At 44.2% G+C, this 24,540-nt stretch overlaps 1 protein-coding gene across 27 annotated transcripts in view; it reads left to right on the plus strand.

The window, feature by feature from the left end:
* The window catches only part of TSNARE1 (t-SNARE domain containing 1), a 554,353-nt gene that overhangs the window by 58,287 nt on the left and 471,526 nt on the right, over positions 1-24,540 (plus strand). For 13 of the 27 annotated variants that reach the window (XR_012672221.1, XR_012672220.1, XR_012672222.1 and 10 more), the window contains exon 3: positions 22,559-22,670. The exons of 11 other annotated variants lie outside the window; for them this stretch is intronic. The gene's annotated coding sequence lies outside the window, so the exon portion shown is untranslated. Of the gene's footprint in view, positions 1-3,912; positions 4,201-15,106; positions 16,802-22,558; positions 22,671-22,822; positions 23,051-24,540 lie in introns of those variants that run through there. 3 more of the 27 variants (XR_012672231.1, XR_012672232.1, XR_012672234.1) reach the window with 3 other exon arrangements.

Below are 24,540 nucleotides of genomic sequence, written 5' to 3' on the forward strand. Positions count from 1 at the left end.
TATCAGCAGAAATAGTTTTCTTAAACTACATCTGTTTTTCCCACCTGGAATACCATTCCGAAAATTTGTATCGTGGCTAGGATAGTTGTTTCATGTACTCCAGCTTAATAGTAGGAAATAAGTCTTTTCTTGGGTATTTTTGGTTTGTGTGTCTGTTCCTCCTTCATAGAATACTTTAGAAAGTATTCTAGAGTTAGAAAAAAGGAGGGGTTTTATATATTTTTCTGAATCCATTGGTTATCTTGCACTTATTCAAGAAATCACGATCTTTGAAACAAGTCCATGAAAAGGATTTTATTTCTCTACCTCTGTTTTCCATAGCATGGGGAGAATTGGCATGTTCTAGCCCCGTTTCTTATACAGAGCTATACAGATTTGTAACATTCAGTAAATAATATGCAAAAAGTATGCCTATTAACATCCTGAGTAATCACCAACAACAGAGCAAATACGAGGTTAATGAGATTAAGAGGAAAGAGGAACGTAAATGTTTGAGTGCTCCTCCCCATGGCCCCGTAAGCTGGTGGCAGCCCCGTTTCTGTTGATGAGCCCAGCATGGCTATAGACGCAGGAGTGATTTTGCTGCTGTTCCCCATACAATGCTTAATGAGTTCCTACTGCTGGCATTTATTTTAGATACTGTATAATATTATTAAATCCCACTCAGATTTGGAGCTTTTTTTTAAAAAAAAAAATCTTTATTTTTATTTTTCTCTTATTTGTTTCTAGTGCTGGGGCTCAGTGGTAAGGAGTCTGATTAGCCCTTGTCTTCTGAAGTCTTCTCCCAGGCATCTGGTACCCTTCTAGATGTCTCCTCAAGGCCACCAGAGGAATTGGCCCAAGTCTTTTCTGGGAAACATGGTACCATCAGAATATCGTACCCAGAAGTGCATTGAGATTTAGTCCTTTTTTTTTTTTATCCCAAGCTCCATCTTGACTGGATTTCATTTGTTCTTTGCCTTTCTTCTTCCAAGTGCTCTCCATCGCGTGCTTTCCATTATATCTTGCAGGGAGAGAAAGACCCATTTCCAAGCAAAAATATGACTTTTTTTTCTCCTGTAGTATCTCTCAAGCCCTCTCCCTTTTCCAGGTTAGTGGTTTTTCTGGACATGGTGTCCATCTTCCTACAGCATCTTCTGGCAGTCATCAATGTTTTCTCAATGTCGCTACCTCAGAACTGTTTATTTGAGTTTTCTCCACCCAAAACTGCATATGCGTGGTTGACTCGAAGCTCTAGGCACCGACTCCCCTTACTGGTCAGTTGACAAACTGCAACATGTTTTTTCTATTTTAAATGAAAATGCCTTACCGAGAAACCTATTTCGTTCACTCAAGATAAATCTTGTACTTCTGACCCTAGCTTTTCTTTTTACGGTTGTTCTGATTAAACCATGAACCTTCAACTTAAATGATTCAGGTAGAATATGGGCGCTGCATATTGCCTGAATGAATTATTTGCCTCTTAGCTTTTTTTTTTTATTTGTTGTGGTTTTTTTGGGGGGGTTGTTGGTTTTGTTTTTTTTTTGTGTGGTGTTTTTTTTTTTTTAATATTGCAAGTTATTTTCCTCCTGTTTCAGTTGGTTTCTCTCTCCTATCAGCTCTTTTGCATCTGGGTGTGATGATGGCTATTGTCCCCTATCACAGCTTTGCTTGGAGCTGAGATTTCCTTTCCAAACTGCGTTGCTGGAAGTCAGCCCAATGTCTTGGCATGGGCTGGGCAAAGTAGAAGAGCACTCAAGCGCTTCACCGATGCTGTGGGAGGGAGGAGATATAACTCCACCAAATTGCTGTCCAACAACACAACCTTGGGAAGGTCCTCCGGGTTCATCTTGACACGATGGTGTAACGCTTTGCTGCTCCCTGGAGAACTAAGAGTCATAGAATCATAGGGTGGTTTGGGTTGGAAGGGACCTTTAAAAGTCATCCAGTCCAACTCCCCTGCCACGAGCAGGGACATCTTCAACTAGATCAGGTTGCTCAGAGCCCAATCGAATGTTTCCAGGGATAGAGCATCTACCACCTCTCTGGGCAACCTGTGCCAGTGTTTCACCACCCTCATCGTAAAAAATTTCTTCCTTAGAAACTAAGAAGATGGGTTTTTGATGGGAACAGTTCCTCCCTTGCCTTGCAAAGATATGATATGGGGTAGTCTGAGGAAGAAGAAAGTAGATCTTGAGTTTGCTTGGTGGGATGATCTCTCTCCCTTTTCTTCCAGTTCCTGTTATGGTTGGTAACTGGGAGACCAGTTGATCTCAGTGATGCTCTCTCAGTGCTGAGGCTTTTGGACATTAGTGGCATTACTGGTCAGCGTGCAGAGAGATCGCGCTTCCAGATGTTGCAGTGTGGTTGGACAGAGAGATTGCAGATATACAGGACAGCAAGACCTTCATAAGGGGAGGAAGGCGTTAAAATCAATGGCACGATTGCTTGTAGTTTCATTTTATCTCTTTGCAAATAGAAAAGTGATGGAAACAGCAAATGTGTATGTGAGTGCAAGGGAGGGACTTACACATATTCCTGTGCGAGGGCAGGGGAAACTATTCAGCTTGCTGCAGCGTGTTACTAATATTTGTGTATGAGTGCTTAAAATTTTGCAAGAGACGTAAGGCTCGAGAAATCTACTTTGTTACCTCCTAAGTGGATGACTAAACCTTCTGCATTTTCTTCTTTTTCACTGTGGGAATCTTTAAGTCGTTATGCTTGTTTTCTTTAGAGATCATCTTAAAAGGAGAGAGTGGTTTCATTATTTATTTATTTATTTTTGGAAAGCGCTTCTCTTTGCCTGTTTTATGCAAAAGCGCTTTAATTGATCTTTCAGACGGTCGAGAAGAGGACAGAGAAGAAAATATTTAATGCAACATATAGTTTTTTCTGCTTTTGCCTTGAAATAAGAAGCCACTTTGCTAAGATTTATGTATGTAAACACGGTTTATGCACACGGTGCAGCTATGTTTTATCTGCCTGCTGCAGCAGGCTGATGCAAAGAAATGCCTTGATCAATGGTACGAACTGGTTCAGGATAACTCCCAAGCTGTTCCCATGATAAACGCAGCGCCAGCTTCTTGCCACCTTGGATATAATTGTTGTATCTTTTTTCATTTGTGCTTTTTTTTTTTTTTTAAATCTACTTGAATGTTAAAAATTAAAACGATGCAAGTCCATTTCTTGCTGTGCTATACTGAAGCAGAATAACACCCCATTAAACCAAGAGTCCTTCCTATGCATTTTGCAGCACTAGGATGCTTTGGAGGCTGATGAGATGACTATGCCTTGTCTTTAATTCTCCTAGATACACAATACTGCATTACAGAGTTTATGCAAGCCTGGCAATTGAACACAGATTGCCTGAACTGCAAAGCATCACTTCAGTGTCAACACCTCCCTCTCGTCTATTTAAGGTGAAACAACTGGGGTGACTCGATGCTGTTGTACACTTACCTTCAAGGTTTGAGGTCTGAGCTTCTTTAGTCTGCACATGCTGGCTGAGTCGGGAATATTTATGGGCTGGAATCACCTTGCTTTGGCTCTGTTGTAACCAAAGGTCGAATAAAATAGCGTGTATCAGGTCTTGTTCAGTGTTTGTGATCCGTTGTGGCTGAGATGTGGACGATGTGCATGTGTTAACGCACACCGCCATGGTTTGCTCTAAAAATATCTGGGGATATCTGGACGTGGTCTGGAAGAGACTGTGCCTTAAAGCTTTCCCCAAAATGATGAGCTGTATCCCATCATGGTGGGCTGAAGCTGGAGCTTGAGGGAGGTGTATGGCAGGACACCATGGGAATGATGGAGAAGGGACTGAGCTCTAACGCCCCATCAGAAACCTCTTCCCTACATATAGACAGAGTAGAGCTACACAAATACATGTCCTACTGTTGAAGGTCCAGCTGGTAATCATGAGCACTGCTGTAGGATATAGGTGTTGCGAGCTGGAAGCCATGCAAGCGCAAGACAAGAAGGTTGGTTCCTGACTTGGATAACTTCAAATTTACTGGAGAGTAAAAGGAAGTGAGGAGATGATGATTGGTATCAGATCCAGTTGAGAGGCTGGAAGCAAATCCCAGCTCACAGCGAGGACGTTTCAGGGCAGTAGGTCCCGAGGAAGCTGACATCCCTCACAGATGGATTTGGGAAGTCCTCTGGAGCCTGGGAAGACTACAGAGCTGTGGACCATGGGGTTGTTGGCACCTTCCTGTGCTGGTGAGTTTGTCCATGCAATTGAGTTAAAATACTTGGAAGAGATTCAACTTTTTAGAAGTTGCATGAACGTCTAAAGTAAGCGAAACTCTTTGCTGAAATAGCTTTTGATATTTTGGAGATTTTCAGCTGCATTTGTTTGAAATATGCCGTGGCATTTGTTTGAAATATGCCATGTGCCATGCCTTAAGAGTGCATTTTCAATATATTCTGGGGTCCCTCTTATTTAATGTTGAGCTCAAGAAAGAACAGCCCCTGTCTGCCCCCCCCCACCCCCCCAAAAAAAAAAAGGATGAGAAGAAGTGAGAAGTAAGCAAAAAGAGCTTGTCATGAAATCTAAATTCACTTAAAAACATCTAGTTTAGAAAGGCTTCTTTAGAAGCTCATTCTGTACTTTTATTGCAAGGACGCTGTGTTATACTGCTGTACTATATCAGAAAACTGTGTAACAGCAACTCCTCTGTCCTGAATGACTGCCTAGAGCTGTAGGTTTTTGTGTTTAATCCGACGAATATTTTAGCTTGGTGTCTCCAGGGGTAAAAGGAAGGAGTAACTGCTCTGAGGGATTAATACGGAGTGAATAAGACGTTTGTAAAAGGCAATAAAAGCCGCGATTGCTGTAGCGGGATTGCACCCCAGTGTTGGAAACAGGAGGTGAGATGCTGCGGTGTCCGGGGGGAAGCTGTGAGCCAGAAGCTGTTGCAGATCCTCCTGCTGATGGACCTGGTTGCTGTGGGTGAAGCACTGGTCTGGTCCAGGCGTGGGGACAGCTATCTGGATTGCAGGGTGAAGACAGCCGGTTATTTACTTACTGTGCGTAGATAAAAGGTGTTTAGATCAGATGAAAAGGAGGGGGGCGGAAAAACCACAATCCCCAAATTCCTCATATTGCCCAGCATCAATCATAAAAATAGTTGTAAACCTCAGGGGTGTCTCTCTTCTCTCACAGTTTCAGTAAGCACCACAGGCCAAATGCTTGTGCTCACCGCAAGGATGCTGTTTCTTGACCCCAGAAGCTGCATCCCAACATCTTCCCATGGCTCCCAGCCACGCGGCAGGAATAACGCAGCCCACTGCGCGAGGAGATGCCCAAGGACTAGCTCAAGCAGAACACGGTGGTGTCCTCTGAATGTCCTGCTCCTACAGCATCTCCACACAGGTCCAGGATGGGAGCCAAGCAACATCTTGGATCTAGGTAGCCACTAGCTGGGGTTATTGAGACCCATTTTCCCACTATCAGGGTTATTCTGGTGACCCGGCAATACTTGGAGCAGCCCAGCCCTTGTTCTGCTGGCTGGGCTTGGTGCTGATTTTTTGGCACCTTCTCAGAAATCGCTCTTAACTCAGCTTGCTTTTTTTAGAAACGTGCTTTCATCATTTGTAATACTAAAGGCTCTCCTGCAATGGAGGAGTTTTGGGCTGTTATTTTTAACTGAATGTTTCATTGATCTGATTTACAGCATGAGTTGCTGGCTGCTGTATTAGCAAGAGAGTGGAGAGCCAGCCATCGTGTGGGGCGGGGAAGGAACAGTGTGGGGAGGTCTTGACTTATCTCACTTGTCAGAGCTAATGCATCATGGAGCTGCAGCCCAAAGATGCGTTTTTGCATCATTTTAAGCCAATAAAATCAGGGCTCCGCTCTTTTTTAAGCGGATCCATGGACTTCAGCCCTATCCAACAATTTGGCGTTGGTGTGCTGATGTCTGCGTGGTGAGCCAGTTCGAAAACCTGATTCATTCAAAATGAAACCCTACCAAAAAAAATAGATGAGAAATAGTCTTAGCCCTATGAGGCAGCTTGTAGCTCTCGCTTGGGTTGGATTAATGTTGCTTGAACTCCCAGCTGAAGAGGCTGAATGCCAGCCATCGTGACGTGGTGGGACCTTGGGTGGTGTGGTAGGGTGGAAGGTGGTTTCTTCTGGGCAGTGCCATTGTCTGTGAGGCAGAGTACAAAGCCTCCATCGCTGATGCTTTGCTACACGGTAAGTGCAAACCTGAGCTAGGAACACCTAAAACCTTCAATGACAGGTTTGAGTGTTCAGCTCCATCCTAACCAAGTGCATAAATAAAGCTGGAAGCCTGAGGAATGGGTTATTTTTCTACTTGGTGAACCAGAAAATTAAATACAAATACAGTGTTTGGGGCACGGGTATGAAAGTGAGAACAGATGAGTACTATTAAGTTGTTTTCAGAAGTGGATTTTTTTTGATAGTCTGAAGTCTTTTGCTTCCTTTAAGGCTTTCTCCTGTCGCTGTCTTTCTGCCTCTTCCACTTCAGTGGGTTGGCTGAGTTAACCACATCAGAGAAAAGAGTACAGTTTGCTGATTTGGACTTTTCTCCTCTATCCAACCGTCAATGAATGTGTTTATGAAGCACATAAGTCCTTAATATCTCAATGTCATCAAGGGAAACACAGGAAAATTCAGCGATTATCTATTTTATTGGTATCATCCAGTCAACCAGTTAGTACGTGTCTAGGTCTAGATTACCCATGTATGCTGCTTGCTGCCTCTCTGGTACTTGGGAGGATGCTTTGGAGAACAAATTGAGACATGGATGGGGCTTGAAGCCGTAGAGGGGAAGCATCCATGGATATATGGAGGATGTGGAGAGATTGTGACAGAAGTGTTGCGGGGATACAGAGTAGAGGAGCAGGGGTTATCATGTCAGGAAGCATTTTGTAGGGGACATGAGCAAGGGATGCTCAACCACTGTTGGGTTTGAGAACATGTTGCTCTGCAGCACTCAGTGCTATGCAGTGTAGAAATGTGTGGTGGTTTTATCGCTGCTAAGGCATGTGTTGAGCAAACAAATGGACTTGGAGACTCTTCAGTTGAAGGGGAATGTGACTTTATTCTGCAAGATACTATTCTGCAAGTTGGATGTTTAGGGCATTTCCCTTAGTCTTCCTGATCCAAAATAGCTGAACTACCTGACATTCAAGATACTTGGTGTATGCCCTCTCTTCCCTGGAAGTGGAACTGAAGATATGGTAATGTCGAGGAACCTGATTATGCAAAGTAGCACCTCTGCGAGGTCAGGGTGATCTTTGTTTTAGAGATCCTGAGCTGTTTTGTGGCAAGTGCGTTTATGTGGATGGTCCAAGGTTAGAAAGGAAAGTAGGATGACGTTCAGCCTGTCCTGTTGGATTGAGATTCTTCATATTTTCCTGTTCTCTCCTGTGGCCTCAGCATGAAACTCCCAACTGGAGTTTGGACCGTGAAGGACCCAGTGAAGTCAATGGCACAGTGCTGTGTGTCAGTTGTCTGCTGATTCGGCTGGGCAGGGTGCTGGGCCATCTTGTCTAGACCATTCTTTTGCCAGGAAAGGTTGGACCAGATGATCCTTGAGGTCCCTTCCAACCTGGTATTCTATGATTTTATGATGACATGCAATGCAGACCTCCATTGTGTTCTTCCAACAAAACCACATAAAGAGTTTCTCCTTTACTTGAGAAACTGTGTTTTAATCGGATGATGGTGTTCAGAAGGGAAGAAGTGAATCTACGTTTCTTATCTCCTGTAGCATTTGCAAAAAGGCTGAAAGGTTAAGTCTAACCAGGGCAGCAATCCTTTGCCCTTTGCTGGAGGGAGATCCTGGCTACCGAGACTTCTGCACTAAAAGGGATGAGCCAGCTGGGAGGTGGGGGATAACTCCAAACTGTTCTTCTGTGTTGGTATGTACGGCTTTGCCAAGGAGGAGGTTCCTGTCACACTGGGTGCTACTATTGATGGCACTAATGCAAATCTCGTGTGCTTCATCATGGGATGTTCTGGACCTCTGAAGATGAGTATGCTCACATCTGGGGTGAGGAGGGCTCTTGCATACCTGGTTGCTTTTTTCCCTGAATGCCCAGATTAGCTCCTTTTTCTGTTGAGATGTTGTTTGTAAACTTTTCTGTTACCTTCTGCTGACTTCAATTTACCAGTGACCTTTCTTGCAGCCTGAATGCAGTGTTCTTGGTACCGTGAACGATATAAACTGTCTTAAATTATACCCCTCGCCCTCCATCCATCTCAGTTTAGTTTTGCAGCAGGATCGTGCATTATCACTTGGAGTTTGTTTTCAGAATTGAGTATGGTGATAAATAAATGCTGGTGGTAGCAACTGGAGAACGTGGACTGCTTTAGCTAGCTCCATGTGTGGAAAAGAAAGAAGAATGGATTTTTTTTTTCTTCACGTATGCCTTTTTCAACCTACGTTTTCTGGGACTGTAGGCAAAGATGCTCATGTCAGCTGATTTTTCCCATCTCACAACTGGAAATACCAGCTAGTGTCATTGCAATAAAGGCAGCTGTGACTTGGTTAGAAACTGGACTAATGCAAACTCTGCCATGTGTGCTTGCCTTTGCATGCTTCCCCTGCACCTGGAATTGTTTCCATCTCCGTGAGATGACTTTTGATTGGAAACCTACAGGTGTGTTGCTGTATTTTTCTTAGTAATCTCTGGCACTCCCTTAATTTTTACACTGCGGTTTAGTGGAAGGGCTGTTGAGATCCAGCTGTGTTGGCATTCATCAATTTTGCTCTGACTTGACTGCAAACAAGACTGCGTGTTAGGTGGCAAAAATCTTTAAAATAGAAAAGCAAATTCATGCAATGAAAGATGTAAATCTAGTTTTTGGAGTAAAATGACAAAAATTAGGTCATTGTTTTAACTGAAGTACACCTTTCTGTTAGTCCCCTGTTCTGCTTAATTATGGTCCCAGTTTCTTGATCAAATGAGAGAGTAGTGTGAGTGGATGCATTTGTCAGAGCATGACAGGTTTATGTTGGAAACACACTGTGTCATTTGCTGGTTGGACACTGTATACTTGAGGAGCAAGGACATAGTCTTCAGGCCTCTGGTTGTGGGACATCTGCTCCTCACAGGAGGTTTTTGGGGAGCAAGAACATAGTCTTCAGGCCTCAGGTTGTGGGACACCTGCTCCTCAAGGGAGGTTTTTGGGGAGCAAGTACGTAGTCTTCAGGCCTCTGGTTGTGGGACATCTGCTCTTCACGGGAAGTTTTTGGGCAGCAATATACTGATACTCTGGTGCTTGTCAGATTATGTATATGTGAGGAAACCCAAGTGGCTGAAGTGACTTTAGGGCTGGAGCATTAGTGGCTGGCTACACTACTGCTGGCTACAGCACTAAGATTGACCTTGCTGTTGGTGGGGACATGAACCAGAATGTGGCAAAAGAAATGTCTAAAATATGAGCCTCAGAAGGAGGATCTCCAGCTGCTCTCCACACTCCATCTACTGAAGAGCAAGCAGAAGACACCTGATTTCCTACAGATGTGCCTTTCACCTCCTGACACATCTTCTGCCACTTGCCAGCTCTATTTGCTACCCCCACCACAAGAGAAATCATAACTCTGGCTGGTCACCCATTTGTCTACTCATAGGTAATCCACATGCTGGGTAGTTGCTGCAAGTGTTGTGTTTTGGTCTACTTGTCCACCAAAGCCTTGATTTTCCTTGATTCAGCCCTTAGTATTTCACCCAACTTTTGGGTGGTGATTATGTTTTAAGATATATTATTTTTTTTTTTTCCCCTCTCCAATTTGATTGAAGCTGGCCAACAGCTTCAAGTTATGGGAGCAACTGAAAGGGCAGGAGAACAGGACTAGTAAATGGGAAAGTGAGTGTAGACCATTGATGGTTCTTGTATCATAATTTTTTGTGGTGATCATCACCACGTTGCTGGGAAAGGCTGAGAAAGTGGCATCTGTCACTCCATGACCATGGGAGGCTGGGCATTTTGTTTGCAAATTTGGAAAACATAGGATGAGTGTCTGGAGGCAGTGCCATGGTAACAAGTAGTAAAGACTTCTCGGTCTCTTCCAGAAGGTCTCCTGGTGGGGAATGTCAAGATATGCATATCCTGTGGCTTCTGTATCTCTTGTGGAGCAGCATCTCTCTTGACTTTTGGTAGCCTATTTGTGGAAGTATTCGGGGAACATATTCTCTTACATATTCTCCCATCTGTCTTTTTCCCAAATTCACTGGCCTTGGTGTATGCTTAAGAATAGAAATGCTTTCTGCGTTATGTTGAGAAGGCAGTTAAGAATTTATTTTTTGACCTTCCTGTGTTTAGATGATAATATTTTTAGTATCTTATATGATGGCTGTTTCTGAGTCGATTTGTAGTTTGGACTTTCTTTTCCCATTTAAATGCAGAGGGGAAAGCTTAATCAATGCCTTATTTCAAAAGGTATTTCAGGGTGTTCTGTCACCCGGACCAGGTTGTGCAAAAGCCCTCTTCATGGTGCTTAATTACGCTTTTACATTGTTTATAAGAGACTTTTTCAAGAATGGATGAACCAGGCTTGTGACATTTACCAATCCGCAAGAATGTACAGTCTCTTGTCTGTACAGACCCTGAATAAGCATGCAAAAAGGGAGCCCAAAATATCACCCTACCCCCCGAAAAAGTGTGATATTTTTTTTATGAAATTTTAAAATTTTTTTAATTGGCTTCCCCACGATATCAGTGATCAGATGGGCTTTTTCTTCTATTTGCCACTTATCCCATCTTAATCTTGCTGGCAGATAACTAGGGACAGTTTTTTCATTTCTAAACAAGGGATAATACAGGCAAGAGCATCTCGAATGGTCTTAAGATTGTAAGATACGGAAAAAGCTTCCTATAGAATTATATCTATTTGGGATGTGGTGTAACTGGACCACGTTCAGCTGTGTAACTTTTGACATGGATTGGCATCTGGTTCTCTGAAGGCTTAATGGTCCCTTTAATTATAAGTAGTCTAGGAATTGCCTAGTGAGACACAGGGTTCATTTAGCTCAAGAATCTCTCTTTTGGATGGAGACCAGTAATAGCATGCTCAAAAGAAGAGAAAATAATGTCCTGATATGCAAATGCGGTGATAATTTCTCCCTGGGTTTCTCCTGATGGTTAATCACTAAGGCTGGCTTAAACATTTGTGTTATAACTTAGTTATGACAACTTTGGCTGGTTTTGTTATGCACTTCCCTGTGCCTTTGGATGCTTGAATTCTTGGCCTCCACAACCTGTGCTATAGTTCAATTACTCAAATAATTTCACTTATCTCTTGAGAATTTCCTGACTTTTCATTTTTTGTGGGAGATTTCCTGTTTTTTTTTCTGGTATGTGGTAGGAAGCACAGAGGTTCCAGATGTCTTCTCTAAACTGTTCCTTATTGAGTTCGTTTCTGATGTGTTTGGTGTTGTCAGTCTCCTTCCTAAATCAAACTCATTCCTTCAGTGTGTCTTCTTCCTTCTCCTCTTTCCCCATGGGGCAAGGAGCATTTTTGGTGCTTATCTCTCCTCTTTACTTCTGTGAGCTCCTTCTCTGTTGAAAAGAACAAGATCCAAATGACACTGCACCACCAATTTTACCTTATAATTTTACATTATAATAATCTATAATAATTATATTTTACATTATAATAATCTCTATATTATTCTATCGTCTTTGCTATGCATTCTGTTGCTTACCTGAAAGTATAACCTTGAGCAAAGTTACTTTTTGAGGTGCCAGTGGTGACATCCAGTTCCTTTTCGTTGGCTCCAGTTTGTGTTAGGAGTTTGCATGTTGTGACGCTTCCTCTCCATCATCGCTTTGTGTTTATTGAGCCTGGTGTAGCTAACTCTAAGACATATCAAAGTAAATTTCCTGAATGCTTTACGTAAGAGGAAGAATCAACTTGCATGTTCAAAGAGGCAGTGAATTGGCATTTGGGGTCCATGAGCTGCTGTGAGAGTCTTGAAGTGTTGTCCCCTTCTTTGCTCGTCAGTTGATGTCCTCCATGATCCTGGGTGGGTTGTGTTCACTTCTGTGGTCAGGCTCACGTAGTGATGACACTGGTCCCAAGGGACTTGAAGAAGTTACCGGAGACCCGTGACTCCTTCCATGGTCAGTGGAGCTCCTTTGGGGAGGCTCCAGTCTCCCTCCCTTGACTGTAGAGAAGCCAAACTGCATTCCTAGACACAACACTTCGGTTACGTGGGTGAGCTTGGCCGCAGAATGGCTTTTTCTCCTCTCCCTTTTCCCTAACGTGTTCAGGGAATTTAAATTGAATTCATGTTAGTGTTTACCGCTTTCGGATGTGCTTACTCAGCACTCTGGCTGCTGTTCATACTTCTGCAAGCCTCTTCCTTGCGCATCCCAATCCTTTGAACGATCAGAGAGTCTTTGACGAAGCGTTTAATTAGCTGCGTTACAGTCTTGCTGCCTGGACTTGGCAATATTCGTGATTGTTTATGTTTGCTTCCTCCTAAACTAAAGTCATGGCCGGAGAAAAGACGGTCGGGATTCCCGGTCAAAGCTCACCGCTCCTGAGTGTGGGACCTGGAGTCCCTCTGAGCTCGTGCATCACCCATGGAGCTGTTTTGAGCTTTCACCTCTGCTACTCGTGATCGTTTGTCCACATTAGAGAAACTCAGTGGAAAATTTTCTGCCGTTGGTAGCTCTAAAATCGAGCCAGCAGCATTAACTGCATTCAAAGTTATGACTTGGAGCAGGCTACCATCATTTTAAACCCCACGTGTTTAATTCCTTTGCAGAAAGCATCTTCTTGGTACAGTAATTCCCACGCCAGATCCTGGCTAGAAGTTGCGACACCAACCGTTAAGGTCATCCTTCCGCTTTGGGACAAACGCGGTCGTTTGAAGGATCCTGCATATTTCTTCGATGCCTTTCACTTTGATCGGGGAGCACATTTTTTTATCCATCCTCCTGGCATCTTTGCGAGGAAGGGAGGTACTGAGAGAGAATAATTTATAGGACTTCCTGGCATGATGCCATTTTGTTACAGTGTAATCGCGCTTGAAATATTCAATAGAACTTCGTTCTCAAGTTAATGGGGAAGATTTTCATTGGATTATGTCCCATGTGATTTTTTTTTTTCTCCAAAGTTTTCTTGCTGCATATGTGATAAATAAATGATTATATCTGTGTTCTTAATAACTGGTACCAGAAGTGAAGTGCTTCTATTAAAATATTTCTAGATTTTTTTTTCCCAAATAACACTGTTTTACTAGCTTACATACATTTTTTTCCCCTCTTTAAATAATCTTAAAATCTGGATAAAAATTGTTTCCCTCTGCCCACACTGTGGATAAAACATCTATTTCCAAAAATAGCAGAATGATGTTACATTTTATTTGTTGCGGGAAGAAAAATAGCAAGTTGGAGGTGAACAGCGGAGTGGAAGTTCTTTGAGAAGATAGGAATTGCTTTTTCTCTTTTCTTTTGTTGTTGTTGTTGTTGTTGTTGTTGTCAGATCTGTACCAGATGTGACTGTGACCTGGTGATGTTGTGCAGGTGCTGCAGCTATTACTGGGCTGGTGGGGGCACAACAGAGAAAGGGCTGTAAGAGCATGAGTAGAGTGTTTCTGCATTTCAGGAGGCTACAGAGTTCATTTCCCCATCAAAGCAGGGCTGAGAGAAATGAATGCTGTTAAAAGGACCATTTTTGATTATTTTCAAACTCAATCTGGAAAAAACAGAATGCCCTCCATCCAGCCTAGGTAAAATAAAGGTAATTCAAGGTAGCTTGAATATCTTTTTCTCGGAGATTTTTAGCAGATGTTCTGTTTTGAAACCTGATGATCTTCGTAGTTATTTGGAGATGTACGTACAGTCTCTGTTGCCCTGATACTGAATAGAGGAGCTCAGTTTTATTATGGGCAGCGCTTTCTTGTTCAGCATGGTAAGGGTACTGAGGGAGCTGGCAGAAGTGCTCACCAAGACACTTTCCATCATTTATCAGCAGTCCTGGCTAACCGGGGAGGTCCCAGTTGACTGGAGGTTAGCAAATGAGACGCCCATCTACAAGAAAGGCTGGAAGGAGGATCTGGGGAACTACAGGCGTGTCAGTTTGACCTCGGTGCCGGGGAAGGTTATGGAACAGATCATCTTGAGTGCCATCACGTGGCACGTACAGGACAACCAGGTGATCAGGCCCAGTCAGCATGGGTTTATGAGAGGCAGGTCCTGCTTGACCAACCTGATCTCATTCTATGACAAGGTGATGAGGGATGCTTAGTGGATGAGGGAAAGGCTGTGGATGTGGTCTACCTGGACTTTAGTAGAGCCTTTGACAGCATTCTCCTGGAGAAACTGATTGCTCATGACTTGGACACGCCTACGCTTCGCTGGGTAAAAAACTGGCTGGATGGCCGAGCCCAGAGAGTGGCGGCCAGTCATGAGCGGTGTTCCCCAGGACTCAGTACTGGGGCCGGTCCTGTTCAATATCTTTATCAACGATCTGGACGAGGGGATCGAGTGCTCCCTCAGTAAGTTTGCAGACGACACCAAGTTGGGCAGGAGTGTTGATCTGCTCGAGGGTAGGAAGGCTCTGCAGAGGGACCTGGACAGGCTGGATCGATGGGCCGAGGCCAACTGTATGAGGTTCAACAAGGCCAAGTGCCGGGTCCTGCACTTCGGCCACAACAACCCAGGCAACGCTACAGGCTTGGGGAAGAGTGGCTGGAAAGTGCCCAGAGGAAAAGGACCTGGGGGTGCTGGTTGACAGCCGGCTGAACATGAGCCGGCAGTGTGCCCAGGTGGCCAAGAAGACCAACGGCATCCTGGCCTGTATCAGAACTAGTGTGGCCAGCAGGAGCAGGGAGGTGATCGTGCCCCTGTACTGGGCACTGGTGAGGCCGCACCTCGAATCCTGTGTTCAGTTTTGGGCCCCTCACTCCAAGAAGGACATGGAGGTGCTGGAGCGTGTCCAGAGAAGCTGGTGAAGGGCCTGGAGCACAAGTCTGATGAGGAGCGGCTGAGGGAACTGGGACTGTTTAGTCTGGAGAAGAGGAGGCTGAGGGGAGACCTCATCGCGCTCTACAACTACCTGGACGGAGGTTGTAGCGAGGTGGGTGTTGGTCTCTTCGCCCAAGTATCAGCGATAGGACAAGAGGAAATGGCCTCAAGTTGCGCCAAGGGAGGTTTAGATTGGACATTAGGAAAAATTTCTTCACTGAAAGAGTGGTCAGGCCCTGGAACAGGCTGCCCAGGGAAGTGGTTGAGTCGCCATCCCTGGAGGTATTTAAAAGACGTGTAGATGAGGTGCTTAGGGACATGGTTTAGCGGTGGACTTGGTAGTGTTAGCAGTTGGACTCAATGATCTTAAAGGTCTTTTCCAACCTAAATGATTCTATGGTGTTCCTCGTCCTAATTTCTGGAGAAGAAAGTACTCTGTAGTCAAAAAAAGGATGCTGGAATAGATAAAGTGTTCCCATATGGTAATACTTGCTCTCAAAGTTATGAGGAACCTTTGATCAGTCCTCTGCATGATTATCTTAATATCATGAAGGCAGATAATGTAAATGGAGATTTCAAGCTTGACCTGATTCATAAATAGGATAAGTTAAAATGATGAACGTGATTGAGTTATTTGCCGCAGCTGCTTCCAGGGCTGGATTGATTTGAATTTCTGCTGACAAGGCGTTGAGACCGCTGGGAAGGACATCCCTGAGCTTATTAATAGAGTGCCAAGGAAGGAGGAGCATTGGGAATGGATCGAGATGTGAAGGGTGGGTAGATGGTGGTGGGCTGGCTGGACTCTGAAGCCTTGGTCTAATAGTGAGGTCTTCTGCAATAATTTGGTTTGCTTGTAGCAAAATAGTTCAATTAATATAATAATTTTTCTTGGATGATGTGTTCCTGATAGCTGCCGCTGTAGTTGATACATCTCAATAGTTGTTTCTTTTTTTGCATGGTACTGTGGGCTCAGGATTGTTGCTGGTGAAGTACTTTCAGGAAAAAATTCGAGGGTGGGCACTTAGACAAATACTGATTTATGGATAAAGACTTCTGTTTGGGTTATTTGTATGTTCTGGCAAAATTTCCCTTGGCAAAGGATTCTCCGATCCATGGCGGGATTTTGTCTCAAACGCAGACATTGTGAAATGCACATCTGTGATATGCAGGACCTGAGCTGGATCCATGCTTTGGAATCTCTCTCCTCCAGCATCTCAGTTGCGTATCTGAACATCGGACTCAAATTGGTTTTCCTTCTCTTGTCGTAAGATTGCATCTATGTATAACTTCCATCGTAGTTTTAATAGGGTCTGAAAGCTTTGACATCACAGAAGTTCATGGTTGTGAACCTGCCTGGAGGAGATCTTCATAGGATCATAGAATAGAATCATAGAATAGTCTAGGTTGGAAGGGACCGTTGAAGGTCATCCAGTCCAACCCCCCTGCCGAGGGCAGGGACATCTTTAACTAGATCAGGTTGCTCAAAGCCCCATCCAACCTGACCTTGAATGTTTCCAGGGATGGGGCATCTACCACCTCTCTGGGCAACCTGTGCCAGGGTTTCACCACCGTCACTGGAAAAAATTTCTTCCTTATATCTAGTCTGAATCTCCCCTCTTCTAGTTTAAAACCATTCCCCCTTGTCCTGTCACAACAGGCCCTGCTAAAAAGTCTGTCCCCATCTTTCTTATAAGCCCCCTTTAAGTACTGAAAGGCTGCAATAAGGTCTCCCCGGAGCCTTCTCTTCTCCAGGCTGAACAACCCCAACTCTCTCAGCCTTTCTTCATAAGAGAGGCGTTCCACCCCCCTGATCATTTTTGTGGCCTCCTCTGGACCCGCTCCAACATGCCCATGTCTGTCTGGACGCAGGTGGGTTCTCACTGGCGCAGAGCAGAGGGGCAGAATGACCTCCCTTGACCTGCTGGCCATGCTGCTTTGGATGCAGCCCAGGATACGGTTGGCCAAGATATGGTGCACATTGCCGACTCATGTCCAGCTTTTCATCCACCAGTACCCCCAAGTCCTTCTCGGCAGGGCTGCTCTCCATCCCTTCATCCCCCAGCCTGTATTGATACCAGAGGTTGCCCCGACCCAGGTGCAGGACCTTGCAGTTGGCGTGGTTGAACCTCATGAGGTTCCCACGGGCCCACTTCTCGAGCTTGTCCAGGTCCCTCTGGATGGCATCCCGTCCTTCAGGCGTGTCAACCGCACCACTCAGCTTGGTGTCATCTGCAAATTTGCTGAGGGTGCACTCGATCCCAGTGTCTGTCATTGATGAAGATATTAAACAGTACCAGTCCCAATACGGACCCCTGCGGGACACCACTTGTCACTGATCTCCATCTGGACATTGAGGTCACTACCCTCTGGATATGACCATCCAACCAATTCCTCACCCACGGGACAGTCCACCCATCAAATCCATACCTCTCCAGTTTAGAGAGAGGGATGTTGTGGGGGACCATGTCAAAGGCCTTGCCTGCTGGCCCTTGGTGTTGATGAAGGAGTGTCTCAGCAGGGATATAGCTATGCTGAGTAGGATAGAGGATGCTGTCTTGTATTCCTACAGGTTGTACGCATGGTTGTACGCTCTTCCATTTCTTTTGACTCCAGAGCCGGTTCTGTTTTCATCCCATCTTGGTTACCCTATTCTCCATGTAAAGCAGATGCTCCACTGATCCACTGAACTGAAGACTCCTGCGTCATCAGCCAGATTTCCTTCAGCCATATAGACAGCGCGTCCGTAATGATCCTTTGAAAACAAGATGTATCATCGTAACCAGAGGGGGAGAAGAGTCTTTCCATGATAGAGACAAGGTCTTGACCTTCTTTCCTGGCTGGCATTGGTGCTGATGCCACTGGTGATCTGACAGCCTTAGAAAAATCATCTCCCTGATATGATGAGACCTTGTAGCTAATATCTAGGTCTGTGTCTATGGGATGATGGAAGTGAAAATGTTTATTTTTTCACAAGTATAGCAGTGTAGAATATGGAAAAATAATATATATATTTAGAGTATATATTTAAATGTATATATTATATGCATATATAGAAATATATATATAAAATAGAAACAATATATAATACTGTTTTTTTTGCCCTGAGAAGTTAAAGTAGCAACAGGGGAGAATTGCCTGAAATAGAGCAGCACTAAATCAAATTGATTTTTGCCATTTCCTACCCATTATAAGCCCAATTTAACCCTCTCAGTTCCAGCCTTTGCTCTGAACCGGCCACCTGAGCGCTGGACCCCTGATGAGCAAGTTCTGCGGGAGAGTTAATTATTGCAGCTCAGTTAGGTACAAGTGTGAGAGGCAAACATACCCTGCAAACCTTACAAACAGAAAGCCCCAGAGGATTTGGCTTTCTGGTTTATTGGTTCTGCTGTATATTTTTGTAAAAAATAGCATCTCCTGTTGACAATTTGCAAAGGAAAAGATGGTCCATCTCTGGACTGGAGTACAGGGTACGCCAGCTTTCGGCTGTCTGCTCACATCTGAGCAGGGGCTCAAAACGTGTCATTTATAACTCTTTATTTTTGTCGTCGTTAATATTATTGCATTCTCAGTTTGTCCTTTAAATAACACAGTTGTGTGTGTCTCTTGACATTAACCTTGTATAGGCACGTGTCCACAGAATTGCAGTGTTTTCTCTCTAAGTATTCATCCCTATCCATTTATCTCATCTGCCAGCTCTGCTTTACTTAACCTGCAAAGAATTAAAGCACGTTCTGGCTGGGAGCTTTGGCAACATGAATTAAAAGCCTTTTATAAATCAGTATTCAGTAGTCTTCAGCGCACTGGGTAAAGGTAAATAGCTACTCCGTCTCCCCCTCCTGCTGCTTCATGGCTATATCCTTGTGTTAAGTCCTCGGTAAACCTCCTTCTTATTATGTTTCCTCTGTAAATCCTCGGGTTGTAACGGGCTCCTATATCTTGCAATTTGGTGTAGAAAATATCTTCTATGTTTACTTGTTTGTTACTTTTAAGAGAGTCATTTGTATTTGACCAGCTTTGCACAGCTCTCTGTGTATATATCTTCTTTTATTCTTTGCACAGCTCCCTATATATCTCTCTCTCTCTTCTTTTTGTTTATTCTAAAAAGCTTGTCCTGTGCTAGGTAAACTTCCTCAACCTGTTGTGAAGTGATGCCTCATTTTTACCGGAGAGTCAGGATTTAGATGCACAGTCAACATACCCTGCAGTTTAATGCACTGCTGCATGGCAATAACTGTTCCCGTTTCTGCTCCTTGCTTATACGGCACGTGAGATCATCTGATCATCTTTAACTTCTCCCGTGTCCGACCCAACCTGGTGTTGGCTAATACAGCAACCCCGGCTCGGTTGATGTGCACCGATTTGCAAGACTGAGGTTTACCTGGTGCTTTAGCTTTGGGAGGGGGGTGTTCCTGCATCCACACTTCTGCAGGCTTCTGAATTACAGCCCCATTTATTTATTTTTTTTTTTCCCTTCCCGTCTCTTTCCAGGACTGCTGCTTTTTCTGGGACTTTTTTTTAAAAAAAAAGAAAAAAAGTTAATTTCTTTCTATTCAAAAATCAGAGCGGTGTCTGGTGCTGCCTTTTACAAATGCTGTGCAGCGCTGCTGCTGGGAGCAGCCTCCCATAGCAACCTTCAGCTTGAAAGCTAAAATCACATCACCCCGTATGACAGCTTTATTATTAGATTGGCATGTGAACCCTTTGGAAGCAGTCCTGGTGGCAGCAAAAAAGTTCCCCTAGATTCTGTCTTTAGTTTTTTTTTTTTTTTAATTTTATATTTTGTGGGTTTTTTATCACTTGGAGTTTTGGTTTTGTGGTTTTTTTTTTTTTCTTTTTTTAAAATTTTCTTTCTCAGATAGAATAAATGTTAAAAAAGTGAGAGATACCATTCTAGGTAACGTAGAAGATCTCTGCCATGAGGTATGACACATGATCATGGCCACCACGGCAGCAATTTCACATTCTCTGCTGCTACACATGGACAAGATGGAGTCCTTGCTGGAAAACTGTGGCAGCAGTGGAGTTGGGCTCAGGTTGTGCTTTTTTTGGGATTTGTCTTAATTGCAGTAGTGCTGGGGCGCTCCAAAGAGGTTAGGGTCCTTCTCACCCAAGGACTGAGCAGATGGGTGGCAAGAGCTTGAAGGGATTTGCCATCAGCACAGCATCCCTCTGGTAGTTTGCAGGTGGCTTTTGAAGACATGAAGATGGGTGGTACAACCTGCTGTGTGTGGTATCTTGGGCTTTTGCCTGCCATACTTGGATAGCGGGTGCTGTGCAGATGGTCAGTCAGGGGGTCTGGCGCTGTAGATCAAAGTCTATCTAAACCAATTGTTGGTGGGGCTGTGCAGTAGCTGTTGTGCTTTCACCATCCCTAAGAAGATTTGAGTTGGCAACCTTGAGTGGTTCTTGTGTTAGGAAGGTATAATTTCATCTGTCTGAGCTTCATGGGGATGATGAGCTTGGCCCCAGGTGGGTCTGGAGTATGCTTCTGAGTTTTGCTAGGGTAGCCTCTCTCTTTGCTTTCATGGTGGAGGTTATTCTGGCCCTGATCCATCGACGCTCAACATAAATCAAGGCTGCGGTGACACGCATGCCATTCCCGTTGTCCAGTCTCTCTGCAGATTTGTGTCACACCTTCGTGCTGGTTATTGGCTTGCTTCCTCAAAGCTTCTGTTGATGAAGGGAGGTGTTGAAGGGTGGATGAAAGTCCTGGAGAACTGGGGGGTGCTCCTGAGAGCAGTTGTGGGACCAAACCAGGACGTTCCACATCCAATCTGAGATAAGGCTGGTGATGGGAGAGTTTTTCTTCTGGGCTTTTCATTGAGCTTGGCATGACTGATCTGATAGACTCTTCCTCCCCACCAGAAAACCAGTTGCAAACTAACTGCTTGCAGTCTTCACCCACCCACGTGGACACGTGTGGCTCACTCTGAGCTGGTGGCTGCTGGGGCTTCTCTGGCTGCAAGAGTAAGAGAGACAAAATGCCTCAAGCTGTTGATGATACCAACTTATATGATCTCCCTTGATCATACTTCACTGGTGCAGAGATAGTCCCATCCGTATTCGTGAGCTACCAAGCCCACGGGAGGAGCAGCATCCCTCCTGCTTCCTACCGGAGCTCTGGATTTCTCTTCCCAAGCTCTTCTGGGGAGGAAGAAAGCTTGGCGAGTTATTTTTGGGCAGAGGAGAGGAGGTGGCTTTCTGTGCTGCCTGTAAGCAAGGAGACAGCCGGACTTGGACCCCGGGAAAGCTATGGTGATAGAGAAAAGGTTTTGGAGCCTATGTGAGGAGCTGCCTCGCTTTATCTGTGGCTCCCTCAAAAGCTTTTCAAGCTTTTCTAACAGGCTTTGTGAGTGTCTCCATCTTCTCTTTAAACCCTGTTCCTCTCCATCCCTTTGCACTTTCTAGAGAAGCAAGAAGTGACTCATTACATAGCCTGCGAGGAAACTTTAATGAATAAATGCATTTAAGAAAAAGAAGAAAAGAAGAAAGAAATCAGAGTTCTCCTGTCTGGGGCAGAGCGATGGTTTTGCTGTCTTGAACTCTGAAAGAATAATTTAGGCTGCTTCTTTTTATTAGCTTTTAATTAACTGAGTTACAGGAAATATTTTAGTGCTCTTGTTGAGACTTTGTTGGGACTAGAGCTGTAGGTTTGGGCTTTTTTTGGTTAGTTGTTTTTAATTTGCTTGAAACATCAAGAGCAAAATGTGCAGATCTCCTATTTCCCTTCTTCCCTCTTCAAATCTCCTTGACGCTGACAGCATCCCGCGGGGAGGAGGAGCAGTTCAGTGCCCCGCGGTGCTTTCTGGGCATCCTTGGCACTAATCAGAGCAAAGCGGTGTCTTCTGAGGCACCTGCGGTGTCTTGGAGGTTGATGGGAGCCTCTTGCCTTTCAGAGGAGCTGTGTTTTCTGCTAAATCCCTGAAATAAATATGTTTATTTAGCTTTCTCCCTTTGCTGCTCTGATGGAAGGAGCCTTGGTGACACTTTTCACTTCTTCTCCAATAATAAAATAACCACACATACCTGCAGTTTTAAAAATAGACCTTGTGCATCGCCTTTCTTGCTTCTGCATCTTCTGTTCTGGTTGAGATCTCTCTGCTCGGGACTCCTGAACAGAGGGGGATGACAGTGTGCATATATATTTATATAAATTCAAGCAATGCGTGAATTTTGCGGTTCATAGGAACAATAGGGTCAGGTGGCTGGGGCTGGTGGTAATAACTGGGAATTGCACTTGGGTTTATTTAAAGGTGGATCTTCGCTTTGAAGGTTCTTCTTGAATTCAAAAGCTTGTTAGTGCTCTGCTGCTTCTCCAAAAGCTCCAAGTCTCTTCTCTTTGTTTAAATACAGGAAAGCAATGTTTTCAAAGGGAGGGAAGAGGGTGAGAAAGAAGTGTGGGTGCTCCTCTGAGATTGAGCCGATCCATTTTTATCTTGTTATATATCATTTTTACTTAATGCTGTTATATTATTTCAGCTGTGCTTGGTTTTCAGATTCGATGCAGATATGAAGTTGCTATAACAACATGATGATTCATATAATGCTAGCAACAATCTGCCGGGATTTATTTTTCTATCATGACGACTTAGATGTTTTTTGGTGGGGATTTCTGTCTATTTTCAGATAGACCGCGCCATTAGCTTTCTGCAGTGATTTGCTTTGGATTACCTGGACTCAAGGTAGTAACACCTGTACTTGTGTGACAGACCCAGAGATCTCAAAGCACTTTACAAAGGTCAGTACTGTTGTGCCAGATTTAGGATGGGAGATGAAGGCAGGGGAATGTGGGACTGGCCCAAGCACCTTCAGCGTCTCAGCTGTGCAACCACAGCATCTGGCACCTTGTACCTGTGCTTAGGTGGGTCTCGGTCTCATTCCTTCCTGCAGAGGTACAGCTGGTAAACTGATTATTTCTGAATTCCTCCTGATCCATGTCCTTTAAAAAATAGAGAGGCACAAGTTAAGAGCTCTCGAATTTCTCCTGGAAAGATATTGTTAAGATCTTTGTTGCCACCTAAAGATCCTCTGAAGTCACTGGGGAGTTACGGGGTAGATCTAGAGGATTTGGTTAATAAATCTGTTCCTTTTTTAAAAAAAAATATTTTATTTTTTAAATTGCAGGCTGCGATACCAAAAATGCTTTTCTGGGGTCTTTTAATAGAAAAAATGCCCAGAATTAGCAATGACTGACTTTTCTGTGGAAGATGGCAGATTATACAGAAATATCTACTGCATGCCAATTTTAAGCTGCTTCTCCTTTGCAAAGAGCAGTCGTGATGGGAAATGTTTCAAGGTACCTCCAGACACTTTGTCAGCTTCTCAGTTCAAATCTGAAACTTAAGCAATGGAAATAAATGCTTTCAGCGTCCTGAAGCCTCACACCAAGAGCTCTCTCCTCTTCTCTCTCTTTTCTGCCCTAATGTTGAGAATTTCAGATAACACATCTGCAAATGGAGCAATGTGCCCTGGCACCTTTCTTGCAGTTTGGGGTTTTTCCAGTCTTAAAGATGAGTTGAATTTTGTTTTGTTTTGTTTTGTTTTTTTTCTAAATGAAATCTTTTGTTTTCCTGCTAGCAAATTTAGGATTACTTGATAGGTGTTGTGTTTTGTTTTGTTTTTTTTTCCCCCCATGTAGAGCTGTAGCAGGGCTCGATGCCTTTTGGAAAAGTGCTGTTCCTCCTTGCAAAGTCCCATGCTGATCTGAAAACCATCCGGAGGTGGTAACGTGCTTTTGTCCAGCCTGCCTGTTGAGCTGGCATCTCTTTATCTTGCCAGACAACTGGAATGCAGTTGATCCTGTAAAAAGGTTTGGGCTTTCTGTCCTGCCTAATTGTGTTAAATTGCATTTGCATCCTAAAGAGAGCAACTGGGAGAGAATGTTGAAGCCTTATTTGCATTTTTAAATTCATAAATGCCATCAGTGGAGTCTAAAGCATCAGATAACTGGCTCTAAAGGCCTTGCTGAAATGCACGGATGTCTTTGTCTTTGCGAGTCGCCTTCCCCTGCACTGGATCTCAGATCCTACGTGTGTTGCTGTCAGCTGTGTTAGGGGCAAGGAGGAATCAGGACTGGGAAAACAGCCGGTGTTGGAAATGTGCCGTGGGGGCTGTAATACCTGTACACCATCAAGTGAATTTTACAGTGGGTCACATTCTGACACCTGGCGTTGCTGCTGTGGTAGGACTTTTGTTGCAAAGCAAGAAGCTGTTTTCAGATCTGTCCTCCTGCATCAGAGGAAACGTCTTCTCCTGGTGCCTCCCTGCACGTGCCTTACCAATCCCCACTCCACTTTTTCAATAATTGGATATTTGGGCACCGCAATAAAAATGCAGTAAAAGTGGAAGCAATGGAAAATATATGCCTGTAAGTTATAACTTTTTCTGGAGATGTGTTCCAAAAGTTTAAAGCTCATGAAGCAGGCAAACCAGCATAGTATATGAGATATTGCAGGCATCACTAAGAGATGTTGCCATCACTTCGTTCCTAGGCATAGCTTTTATCTCTTGACCACGTTGATCATTCTGACCTGATCCCACGCAGCCTCTTCCATGCAGCAAATCAGAGATTTCTCCTCCCATGACCTCCTTGGCACATGGAATGAGGA

The sequence above is a fragment of the Calonectris borealis genome, chromosome 2 (genome assembly GCF_964195595.1).
Source record: "Calonectris borealis chromosome 2, bCalBor7.hap1.2, whole genome shotgun sequence".
Classification (NCBI taxonomy): domain Eukaryota; kingdom Metazoa; phylum Chordata; class Aves; order Procellariiformes; family Procellariidae; genus Calonectris; species Calonectris borealis.